At 58.9% G+C, this 12,227-nt stretch overlaps 1 long non-coding RNA gene across 1 annotated transcript; it reads right to left on the bottom strand.

Moving 5' to 3' along the window:
• Positions 1–210: 210 nt before the first annotated feature.
• On the bottom strand, positions 211–5,957 carry LOC146397937 (uncharacterized). The gene is made up of 2 exons (XR_014823972.1): positions 5,659–5,957; positions 211–3,824 (listed from the first exon to the last, which is right to left on the bottom strand). It is a non-coding gene; the product is annotated as an uncharacterized LOC146397937 (long non-coding RNA).
• Positions 5,958–12,227: the final 6,270 nt, after the last annotated feature.

A 12,227-nucleotide genomic window follows, 5' to 3' on the forward strand; every position in this document is an offset into this window, starting at 1 on the left:
CTCTGAGGCCGATGGCAGGTGCAGGTACGTGCACCCCTGGGGAGGAGCATCCCGCCGAGGGGCGTTCAGGGAGTGGGGGGCTGTCCGTCGCCCCAGGACCCGCCGAGTGTTGTCTTGTTTATCTGCCCTCAGCTCTTGGGGGAGCAAGTTCTCTGGTTTCGTTTTCCCATAACAAAATGTGCTTTCTCAGTAAAGACAAAAGACAGCTTCTGTTCTGAGGCACAGACGCCTCCAAGAAGGAGAAGAAAGTGCCCCTTATTTATTTCCCGGCTCCTCCCCGGCTGGGCCTGCGGAGCCCCGCCTCCCCGGCGTCCTGCACGGGGGTCAGACACTCGCCACCGCCCCGATCGCCGTGCTTCCAACTCCCGCAGTTCCTCACCAAAGGCTTCCACCAGATCCTCCCGCCAACCCCCTGCTCCCCTGCCCTCTACCCCCGGAACCAAGGACGTAGCCGCAGAAGTCAGCATGGGGCCAGAGGGGTAGTCAGGAGACCTGGGACTGGTGCGGGCTCTGCCCCCTTTGGGGTTTTGATGACCAGGGTCAAGTCACGGCCTGGGTTGGCTCTCACGGATGGTTTCCGGAGACTGACAGCCCCAAAGGGCTTGTGACCACCTCTGAGGCCACTTATTGCGTGAAAAAATAGACGGAAAGAGCCAAAGATAGAGCTCGAAGTGGGGACAAAGGTGGAGATGAAGGGAGAATGAGACGGTGAGGAGACGGCACGGGGTGGGGTGGGGTGGGGGATGAGACCGGGATGGGCGTGCGGGTGGGGATGGACTCGAGGCCAAGGAGAGAAAGACAGAGGTGGAGGAGGAACAGGACCGGAGGCAGGAGAGTGGAAGATGGAGAGAGGTCGGGATTGGGGCAGAACCGAGACAGGCGCAGACCCAACCAGCCGAGGAGTCCCTGTCCCTGCAGCCCGTGGGCGTCCCAGTGGCAAAGGCTGGGAGAGGGGGCCCTAGGCGGGAGCCGTCCATTTGCCCTCCCACTTCAGCAGGCGCTTTAAAGCCCAGTGGGGGTACAGGGGCCCCCGGTCAGATGGGCCCCATGGCGGGATGCTCTACAGAAGCCGCACCCTTGCTGAGGGAGGCAGACGGGCCCCAGGTTTCCCTTGAGCTTCAGAGGCTGACGGCAAAGGAGTCGGCGCGGGCGTCCCTTTCGACGCCGATGCAGACAGACGTGTACTGGCACGGACAGCGCTTTCTTTCCGTGGAAAGGGACGATTTTGTTTCAAAAGAATGGAAAAGCAAGCGGAGGGACTGCTTCCCACACAGAGGCCCGTTGCCCCGGGCCTCTCGGATCCTGCACAGGAACCACCGTGGCCCCTGACCGCTGACCGGAGGCGGGGGGGCCCTGAGCCGGGGCAGCGTGGGAGCGAGTTTCACATGCGGAGACGTGTCCTCCAAGGAGCCCTTATTCCCGGAAGACAGATTCCAAGCCCCACCCTGCTTGGGCTCCCACCGACTGGGTCCTGAGCTATGTGAGGAATCCGGTCCCGGGCAGCCCCCCCACGCCCCAGCGAGGTTGTCCCTGGGAACGGGCAGGCGGGTCAGGCGCATCCTTCCAGAAGGAATTCCCGGCCAGCAACTCAGCGCTCCAGGCAGGCGAGCGGGCGGCCCGGGGCGGCCACCCGAGCTGACCCTCGCCCTCCAGGCTCCCAGCTGCGGCCGTGTCAGGTGTGAGGTGCCAGGTCGGGGACACGCACACCTAGGCCGTCCTTTTATAGGAAGAATGGGAACCATCAAGCTTTCCATCCTGTTTCCTCCGCACGGCAGCTCCGTAGTGCCCTGCGGATAAAAGATGCTCCGAGGACGCGGAAGGCAGAACCTGAGCGGAAACCTCGCCTCTGCCCGGGCGGAGCTGGGACGCATCCCAGGCCAGCTCTGCACGGGTCCTCCTCCCCATGCAGCTCAGATCCAGCTTTGCCCTAAAATAGACCTTGAGAATCACCGTGACCTTGAAAAAGTCCCAACTATTTTTAAATGAGCTGTCTCGGGGGACGCAGCAGATGAGTCAGCCGTGACCGTCTTCCCTTTGAAACGCCACCTCCCCCCGCCCCCGGGGTACACGTCTCATTGAGGCCGGGCTGCCCTTGAACCCGTGCCGCACGCTGGGTTTCACACGGGCGGAAACGGCTGCATAACTCGTACAGAAGGGTGTCCCGCCCCGGCCTGTGTCCCGCCTGCCCGCCCCGGCCCCTGGGGGACTGACGGGAGCCTTTGTTCAGTTAGAGGCGCTCATTGGACCCAGGCTCCACTCAGCCACCCGGGAGCTCGCCGAAGCCTGGGGCTCTGACGCCCCCGACCGCAGGGGAGACACTCCTTCCCGTTGAGAGGCCTCCATGCTGCTTCTACTCTCCGAGTTTTTCTTCGAGGAAAGTACTCTCAGCCCATGAATCGCAGATTCTGTGTTGGCGAACTCGGCTGCCCCCTAAAATGTCCTGCGCCTCAGACTGTGCCTCCGGGGTCCCTGGTCACAGCCGCTGCACCGAGCCACTCAGCTCAGGGTCCAGGGCCTGTCTGCGGCTGAGGCCGTGCGTCCAGCTCCGCCGGGGACCTGTCCTTCTCATGAACCCTTCTCACGAACCCGTCTCACCAAGGGTTTGCATTCTGCGTTTCCTGGAGGCCGCATTTTAAACAGTGAACCCCCCACCCCACCCCGCCCGGGCTGTGCTCAAGCGCTGCCTGGCATCTGGGGACACAAAAGGCGGCCAGGATGCCCCTGGTGGAGAAAGCCCAGGTTAGACAGGTTCTTTCGGGGGACGTCATGTCACCGCCCAGCGCTACACTGACCGAGGAGACGCTGCAGAAGCCGGTGGGGCGGCAGCCTGTCGGCTCGTTCGTAGAAATGGGACGGAGCCAAGAAAGGTCCAGGGACGACTGGTTTGGTGTTTGAAGCCACTTTCTAGAAAGCGACCCGCCTACACTGCGTCGGCGCCACTGAGAACTTCTGAAACCTCAGGTGTCAGTCTTCCGTCGGATTTAACAATTTCCGGTTCATTTTCACGTTCAACAGCAAGGGGTCCTGAAGCAGGAGCCTGACCCGGCCACACTCGCGGGCTCGGGTGCGGGTCCTTCAGAGGCCGCTGCGGCCCGGCCCTCGGAGGACGGGCCTGCCTCGCGAGGAGGCGACACGGTGTGCGGATGTGGGGCCAGCTCACGGGCTTGTCCTCGCCGGGGCACAGATACCACTGGGGCAGGTGTGTGGCGGCTGCCGCCGGCCTCCCCAGGCACACACAGCTTCCTCGTCTGTGTCAGGAGCTTCCAGAACAAAGATCTGTCTGCTGTCCCACCAAACCAAAGTGAGCAGGAAGCAGGAGTTGCTGGGCAGAAGGGAGCATCCACATGGCCAGTCATGGCTCCAGAAGTCCCGACCGTTTCCTGAAAGCCTCAGGCCTCTGAGCCACGTGACTTGTCTGAGCACGGTGACAGGGGTCCGGCCCTGAGCAGGGACTGCTTCTGCCACTTCCGCCCTCCCCTCCCCCGCCGGTCACTGTGCCCTGTCCCTGGGGAAGGGGGAGGCTGGGCGGTGTGCCCCCTAGAGCACACCCCTCCCCTGAAGAACGGCCCAGCTGCCCACGCCCTCACCATGTCCACGCTGCTCCGAAAAGTTGTTTCCCTCGGGGACCCTCGTCCTGGGAATCCCAGGCTGGAGCTGGAGGCAGGAATCCAGGTCCTTCGAGCATCCATCCTGTCCCCAAGGTCTTCCTGGCTGAGGCCACGGCCTTTGGTTCCGAGGAATTCTGGATGCTTCCCAGGGTGGTGGCTGAGTCAGGCAGGGTTGTCCCAGGGTAAAAAGAGGCCCTGGTCCAGGAATCCCGCTTCCTAGAAGTAGGGAGCAGAGGGGACTTTTAACCCAGGAATGTGAGGGCAGTGGGAAGGCGGCCCCTGCCCGGCCCCCTTCAGGCCGCAAAGCAGAGCTGGCCGGTGGCAGCCCTTGACCCGAGGCTCCCCAGCTGGGCCTCGAGTGGCCGAGGCTGGGCAGGAGCTTGTTACTTTGTCTTAAGCCCCAGAACAAGGCCCCAACAACCCGAAGTGACAGTGTTTGCCATTTTTTCCTGGGGTGACTCTGATCCCGGGTCCTGTGACCCAGGGCCGTGAGCTGACCACTCTCTCCCAGGCTCGTGGGTCAAGTCCGAGCCCCTCTCCTGCAGCCCCTCAGGCCCGAGGTGAGGCGCGGGGGTGCCCTGGGCCCTGGCAGCTGCCCCTGGCTGCTGGCACCTGTGTCTCCCTGGCGTCCCACCCCCCTCGGCCTGGAGGTCAGACCCTCAGCGTGGCCACACGGCCCTGCCTGCCCAGGGACCGCTCCCCAGGCCGAGCCCGAGGCGTGAGCTCTCGCTCAGCCCCGCGACCTCCGCAGCTGGGCCTTTACACACTGTTTACTGGAGCAAATGACGTGTCTCTGATCCTGTTTGGTATGTGACTCAGAACTCACCTGAGTCCCTTCCTGAGGATCCAGCCCAGGACTGATGGGGGGGTTGGTCAGAGAATCTGAACGTGTGTGTCTCTTAATACATGTTGACAATACGGGCTCGGAAAAGGAAGGGAGGTCCCGGGTTACGCAGCCCCGGGAAGTGCTGTTGGTGTCTGGGTGTGAAAAGTGAGACCTCATGCCTTGAAAACGGTGTTAGGGAGTTCCCGTCGTGACTCAGCGGGAACGAATTTGACCAGGAACCATGAGGTTGGGGGTTCAATCCCTGGCCTCGCTCAGTGGGTTAAGGATCCGGCATTGCCATGAGCTGTGGTGTAGGTCGCAGATGTAGCTCGGATCCTGCGTTGCTGTGGCTCTGGTGTAGGCCGGTGGCTACAGCTCCAATTCGACCCCTAGCCTGGGAACCTCCATGTGCCTCAAATGCCTTAAAGAAAAATGGGTATTAGAACTTTGCGCTAACAGAAAGCACCCTCACACACCCACACTCACCCTCACACAGGCACACACCCCTCACACACCCACACTCACCCATACACAGGCACACACCCTCACACACCCACACACCCACACACAGGCACACACCCTCACACACCCACACTCACCCTCACACAGGCACACACCCTCACACACCCACACACAGGCACACACCCACACACAGGCACACACCCTCACACACCCACACTCACCCTCACACAGGCACACACCCTCACACACCCACACACCCACACACAGGCACACACCCTCACACACCCACACTCACCCTCACACAGGCACACACATGTCTGTTCGACGGCCAGGCATGGCCTGTCGCATGCTCCACAGGACTCGGGCAAGCACTGCGGCCCTGCTCTGTCCACATGGGGCCCTGGGGAGTGGTGGCCACGAGTACCCCCGGAGCTCCAGGGACAGCCGTGCTGGTTTGCAGATGATCTGACCCGGGCGTGAGGGCCCTGCAGGCGCTGGGCGAGTGCGAGGGTGGAAGCCCAGCCGTCCCTGAGCCAAGGGGCCCACTGTGCACTTGGGGGTTGTGGGCACCAGCTCTCCCTCCATCTCGGTGCCACCTCGCTGGTCAGAGGGCACACGGCCTGTCCCTGCTGGGTGCCCCAGGACCACCTTCCGTGGTGCTTCCTGCTCCAGGTCTCCCAAGGGCCCAGCCTCTCTGCCACCAGCACGATGCAGGGGGCAGGGGGGGCAAACAGCCAGGAGGGTAGACAGAGTCACTCATACCTCCCGGCCGGGGGGCTCCCTGTCACTGCTTCTGTGGCTCCCAGCCTGTGACTCAGGGCTGGCTGGCTTCCTGGGCTGGTTTCCTTTTCCTTTTGGCATAAATAAAATCAAAATGAGTGTAGGCATCTCTATGGAGTCTGTGCATGGACTTGTCAGCTGCACAGACCAGGCCCTGCAGGGAAGTGCTGCTCCTGTGGGCTTGGGCCCAGGGGGCTCTTCCAGAACCTTCTCCACCCACAGCAGAGCCCCCACAAGTCCAGAGCAAAGCTGGCCGGAAGGCAGGGCCAAGCCCTGCGTCCTGCAGGCCCTGGCAGAGGGCATGGCTGGCCACTGGCGTCCCCTCTGCCCACCCACCCTGCCTCTGCCCCTTCCTCTTTCTTCATCCACAGGAGCCCCAGAGGGAGCCTGAGGCCGAGAGAAGGGCCGAGAGAAAACAGGAAAAGGGAAGCAGATGCAGAGCCGGAGAGAAGTGGGCGGGGGGGGCGGGGGGGAGTGAGCTCAGAGGAAGGGGGCGGGGCTGGGCGCAGGGCCTGGGTGGGGGTGAGCTCAGAGGGAGGGGGACAGGGCGGGGAGGGGCTTCTGGGCCACCCCACCCTCCTGGGCTCAGTCCTGGACCTGCAGCCTCCGATGTTCTCATGCTGCGGCCAGGCCAGAGCCCCAGGTCTCCCTCTGAGGTTCAGGGGCCAGGAGCACCCACGCAGCCTCATCTCCAGTGGGCACCGGACAGAGACTGGTCTGAACGCCCCTCTTCAACCAGGAATCTTCCTGGGGAGCCCACACTCTGTCATGAAACCATCCCCATTTGTAATTCTGCTCTAATGAGCAAAAGACACCATACACCCAGAAGGGTGTCTATACTGCATACACGGAGTTTAAAGGATTAAAGGATAATAGCAAAAATCGCACCCAACCACACCACCGTCTCATCTCTTCGAGTGGCTCCAGAAGCCACCGCTGACTCCCAGAGATTCAGGCAGGCAGGAGAACGGGGACGGAGGGAAGTGACCATCCAGGACTCATGATCAAGCCAGCAACCACCCCGGGCCCTGGAGACCCCACGCTGGTGAGCCGAGGGAGCCAGGCGCCCTGACTTGCGACTTGGCAGCCGGGGAGCACGTGCTGCTCCCCAATTCCATAGGGTGCCCTGAACTGGCAAGGCCCGGGGTTTGGGGCACCCCAAGGTGTCTGCTGCCCACTCACCTTGAGAAGAGGGTCAGTCTGGTCCCCCCACGAGCTTCTCACCATCACTGGTCACTAGGTTCACCCCACACCCATGGAGACCTGCAGGTCCCTCAGTTCCACTTTCCAAGCTTCTTAAAGAAGATGGAAAGTCCCCTGCTGATTTTACCCACTCGGTTACTAAGGGAATTTGACGTGGGGAGCTGGACAGGAAGGTAGGGAGACAGCGTGGTGAGGCCACCAGAGGTTGGCGAGGGAGGAGGTTGTCACTAGAGCCTGGAGCCCTGCTGGGTAGGGCTGAGGATCACGAAGGGGATGGAACTGCTGACCAGCAGACCCCCTGGGGCAAAACAGGTGAGAGAAACTCTGTCTTTTCCCTTCCTCCTGCCCTTTAGTCTCAGCCAGCACCTCCACTGGGTGAAACTCAGGGACAGTGCAGTTTTCAGATCCGGAGCAGGGGGGTGGGGGATGGGTCTGAGCAGGAGCAGGCTCTTGCCTGAGGACAGGTTCTGGTCTGCAGAGTAGTCCCTGCCTGGGAGACATAGGGGCACTTCCAGTTTTTTCTCCTATGAACCTTCTTGTGCACATCAGGTGACACTCAAGTACCAGGGACAAAGTGTTTCTCTGATATTGTTTTCTCAACTTTGGGACCAGAATCGTTTCATGAAGACCCAGGAGACACATATACAGCTGAAACCAAGAGCTGCGAAGCAATGTGTGCAGTGTTTGCTGGTATTTTCTTCTCTATTTTCTAACCATTATCACCACCACCATCATCACCACCATCATCAGCTCCACCATCATCACCATTATCACCATCATCACCACCACCACCATCATCACCATCACCATCACCAATACCATCACCATTATTACCATCACCATCACTATCACTGCCCCCATCGTCACCATCATCACCATTATTATCATCATTATAACCACAACCACCATCTCCACCACCATCACCATCACCATCATTACCATCATCATCACCATTATTACCATCACCACCATCACCACCATCACCACCATCACCATCATCACCACCATCACCACCATCACCACCGTCATTATCATAATCATCACAGCTCGTGTCCCACAAAATTGATTTCACTCACTGATGGGTAAGCAGTTGGAAAAGCACTGCTCCAGTGTACCTATCCGAGAATGGCATTGTGGCCCAATGTGACAAAATGTAGCACGTGTATCTTTAATTCTGCTGGGAATTTCCCAACAGTTTTCCAAGCAGTTCCACCCACATACCCACCAGCAATGCAGAAGAGTTCCAGCTGCTCACCATGCTCACCAACACGTGGTGAGGATACAGCAGAATCTCATTGTAGGTTTTAATTTGCATTGGGAAGGGGGAAGAGCAATTTTCACTGCTTTATGGGCTGTTCCTACATCTTTTCCGTGGCCTTTGTTCTTGAGCCCATCTTTCTTTTGCGTCATTTGATTTTCTTCTTTTTAAATTTGTAAACTTTTTTTATATTCAGGTTACTAATCCTGGTGGCGAATGTCTTCTCTCACTTTTCAGCTTGTCTTTTCACTTTAATTGTTGTGTCTTTTTATGAACAGTTCTTTAATGTAGTCGTGTGTATCAATCTTATCATATACAGATAATTTTTTTGTTTTGTTTGAATGTTTCCTCCCCTTGTGATCATAAAATATTCTCCTTTATAGTCAGTTTAAAATATTTGTCCTTTTACATTTACTTCCCTTTAATGTATTTGGAATTTATTCCTATTCTTGAATCACAGTCTGAGTGAAGTATTCGATTTTCTTCTTAGCTGCATAGATACCAACATTCCTGCACAGTTAGTGAGGCCCAGCCTTTCCCGCTAAGCTGTAGGTGTATAACTGTGTTGGTTTCCATATCTGTGAGGGTGGGCTTGGGGTTTTCTAGTCTGTTTGGTTAATCTCTGTCTACCCTCTGCTGATACTATACTATCTTAATTATTGTATCTTTTAATGCATCTTGATACGAGGCAGGGCAAAGTCCCCGCCTGGCTCTTCTAGATGCTTTGACAATTCTTGGACATTGGTTTTTTCATACAAATCTTGCTTCAATGTGTGAAGTTCCCAAAAGCCTTGATACTCTGTTTGAATTGCATGGAGTCTGAACATCTTTAGAGATAGTGGGCCTCTTTTCTGAGACGTGGATTCCTATTCATGAACATGGTATTCCTCTCCATTTACAAATGTCTTCTTTAATGCATTTCTGGGGAAAAGGATCTGTTGCGTTTGTTCAGCAGCTTGAGAGCTGCCTGTGGGGTGGGTATGAGGGGGTGTTCGTTCCTAGGCACTTCCAGAGGAAGCCTCAGGCCAACAGATGCAGATGCTGCCACGGAATTGCCGGGGCCTGTGCTGAACTCTGGGAACGGGGGTCACCACAGCATCTGCTACCTGTGAGAAGGAATTCCTGTAACTGCAAGAAAAATCCACTTGTACCAAGCCCACTCATTTGCTACACTGAGCTTTTTATTTTTTCACATGGACACAGATCAAGCATTTCATGTCATATTTTTGAAGTCACCTTGCAGGAAGCAGTAGTCTTATTTGCCCCAGTCCTGCTGTGCGATTCCAGGCTAGGGGTACTGGGTTGAATAGTGTCCCCACAAAATTCACGTCCTTCCAGAGTCTCAGACATGGCCTTATTGGGAAACAGGGTCTTTTCAGATATAATTAGTTAAGGTGAGGTCCCATCGGACTAGAGGGGGCTTACCTCCAACGTGACAGGTGTCCTTGTAAGAAGAGAGGAAGAGACACTGAGATGCCAGGAGAAGATGCTATGTCAGAACAGAGACCAGGGTGGGGTGACACCTCCACAAGCTTCTCCCTCCCAGCCTCAGAAGGAACTGGCCCTGCCAGCAGCCTGTCCTCGGACATCCAGCCTCCAGAACTGACAGATGATAGATTTCTGTGCTCTAAGCCCTCCAGCCTGCAGTACTTTGTCACCGCAGTGGCAGGACACTCACACGCCTTCATGGCTGTGACACACCTGGGTGGCGTGTCTCACTGAGAAGACTTGTCTTCACTGCAGGGTCTCAGAGCCTGAGACAGACCTGGGTCTTCTGTGGCCACGTGGCCAGATGGGCCGCTGGCTGGCATCTGCACCAGAGAAAGCCAGATGGAGAATACGGGTGGCAGGACCCCGGTCTCTCTTGGGAGTGATTATGGGAGGGGGCAGAAGGGCCACCCCCTGGCCATGGCCCTGTCATCAGTGTCCCAGCGTGGGTCAGGATTGCTCTGAAGGCTGAGCGGTTCTGGGGTGGACCTGAGGGCTCTGGTTCTCAGTGTGAGGAAGCACCCAGTGTTCTGGCTCCTCCTGGGGTCCCTCCCAGTGCAACGGGAGCTGCCCTGCCCCAACCCTCCCATGGCGCCCGCATCAGTGACCCGCTCGTGGCTCCCTCGTGTGATACCAAGACCTGTCCCAGCCACTCGATGGCCATCACCCAACACAGAGCTACCCTCCCAGGACTGGACCTGTTATGACACGTCCTTTGGGGCAGCAGTGGTTGTGCCTGTGGAGGAGGCTGCACGTGGGGAGGGCGAGCCCAGGAAGGGGTCCGAGCACAGCATGCTGGGCTACACCGACCTCCTGCTCACGCAGAGGTGGGCCAGTGTGGCACGGGGACCCTACCAATGTGCCCAGCTCAGGGCTGCTGGATGCACCGGCATGTCTGGCTCCTCCTGCCTCGACAGCCTGGAAACAGGGTGCAGCCTCAGCCACTGGTGCCTAGAGCCTGGGGTTGGGAAGGAAGGACGCGGAGCAGCTGGCTTCTCTCCTGCCACTTCAGATCCAGGGGCTTCACCCACTCACTCACCAACCTGGCCTCCTACGGGCTTCCAGGGCCCTGCTGCCCCCGAGCCTGAATGTCCCCTCGCCAGGCAGCGCCACGTCTCACAGCCACTCAGTTGACCACGAGCCCCACTGCACTTGGGGGGTCTGCCCCCTTTCCTGCCCTCCCGCCTGCTCCCCAACTGCCCCGTTCAGCGTTGGGCTCTCAGCCCGCTCCCTGGTCCTGACCACACGCCAACCAGCCCTGAGGACGGCTGAGCTCCCAGGTTGCCCCGGCCTCTGCAGGCTCCCCTTCGAGCCACGACACACACCCATCCAGCTGGTACCCGGGCCCTCCCATCGAGATAGCCTTTGCCAAAGTTCATGGCACACCATCCTTCCTAGACCCCCAGCCCAGCCAAGCACCCCCAAACGGTTTCCTACCAGTCCCTCAAAATACTCGCAGCCTCAAAACACTTGCAGCCTCTGTGGGCTGCAGCCCGGCCTCCCCTGAGCTGTCAGGCAGGACACGCGGCCTCGGGCCAGGCAAGGGCAGCCTCTGGGGTCCGCTCCCCCCCCCCCACCCCCGCAAAGGCGGAAAGGAAAACCATTCCTCTCCACGCACCTCCCTTCTCACACCAGAAATGTGGGTTTGCACACCAGGCCCTGGTGACACTCCCAGGGTTCGTGCAGATCCCACAGCCTAAGCACTCAGCCCCTCAAGACTGCCCCCCACTCAGACACCAGTCACCACATGGGGTCCCCGGGCACCCACGCTTCTGTCCAACTTGGCTGCGAATCAGAGGTTCCCACGAAGCTCTCATGTCAATAACTTGCTAAAAAGGCTCTGATGGAGCTCAGGAAGGAGCTCCCCTCATTACTGGTTAAGCACCAAGGATATAAGCGAACAGCAGACCGAGAGGCCACAGGGAGTCTGGCAGGGGCTCCGACCCCCGTAGAGTGGGCGCAGCACCCTCCCCGCAGGGCGCCTTCACCTGCCAGATGCTCTCTGAATTCTAAGCTCTTCCATGCGGGCGCTGTGGAAGGCCCAGGGCACAGGACCGTTGATTAAATCCTGGGCCTTTGCTGATTCACGTACCCTCCAGCCCCCCCTCCCCTCCCTGGGCTGAGGGCTGAGGCTGAAAGGTGCCCCCGAACCCCGAAGGACTCCTGGGTCCCCAGAGTCCTCATTCGCATAGACTCAGGTGTGGCTAAAAGGCCTAGTTAGAGAGAGCAAAAGCCCCAGCCCCTGGGGATTGCAGGAGTTTTGGGCTCTGTGTCTGCACTGCCCTCTCGCCCCACTGGTCACTGCTCTCCCAGGAGGAGTCCCCTGCTCCCTTGCCCAGATGAGGAAACTCAGAAGTCAGGAAATTTCCCAGGTCACAGATGCGGAGGGGCCCGGAGCCAGGACGGAAAGCCGGGCAGAGGGTCTTGGGGAGAGTCAGGGCTGGTGGCCATCGTGGCGTCTCCTCCTCGGAACTGCCTCCCGCTAGGCTTCGCTGGACAGAGGTGACAGCTGAGCTGCCCCCTCGGAGCCGGCGCCCCTGTGTCCTGGTGGGCATTTCTGCCACAGGAAGGTGGTGGGACCAGCTGGGTGGGGCTGCTGAGG

This window comes from Sus scrofa, chromosome 13 (genome assembly GCF_054392235.1).
Source record: "Sus scrofa isolate SSC_HxYL_T2T_F1_AM1 chromosome 13, Sscrofa_HxYL_maternal_Yorkshire_Landrace_v2.0, whole genome shotgun sequence".
NCBI classification, from domain to species: Eukaryota; Metazoa; Chordata; class Mammalia; order Artiodactyla; family Suidae; genus Sus; species Sus scrofa.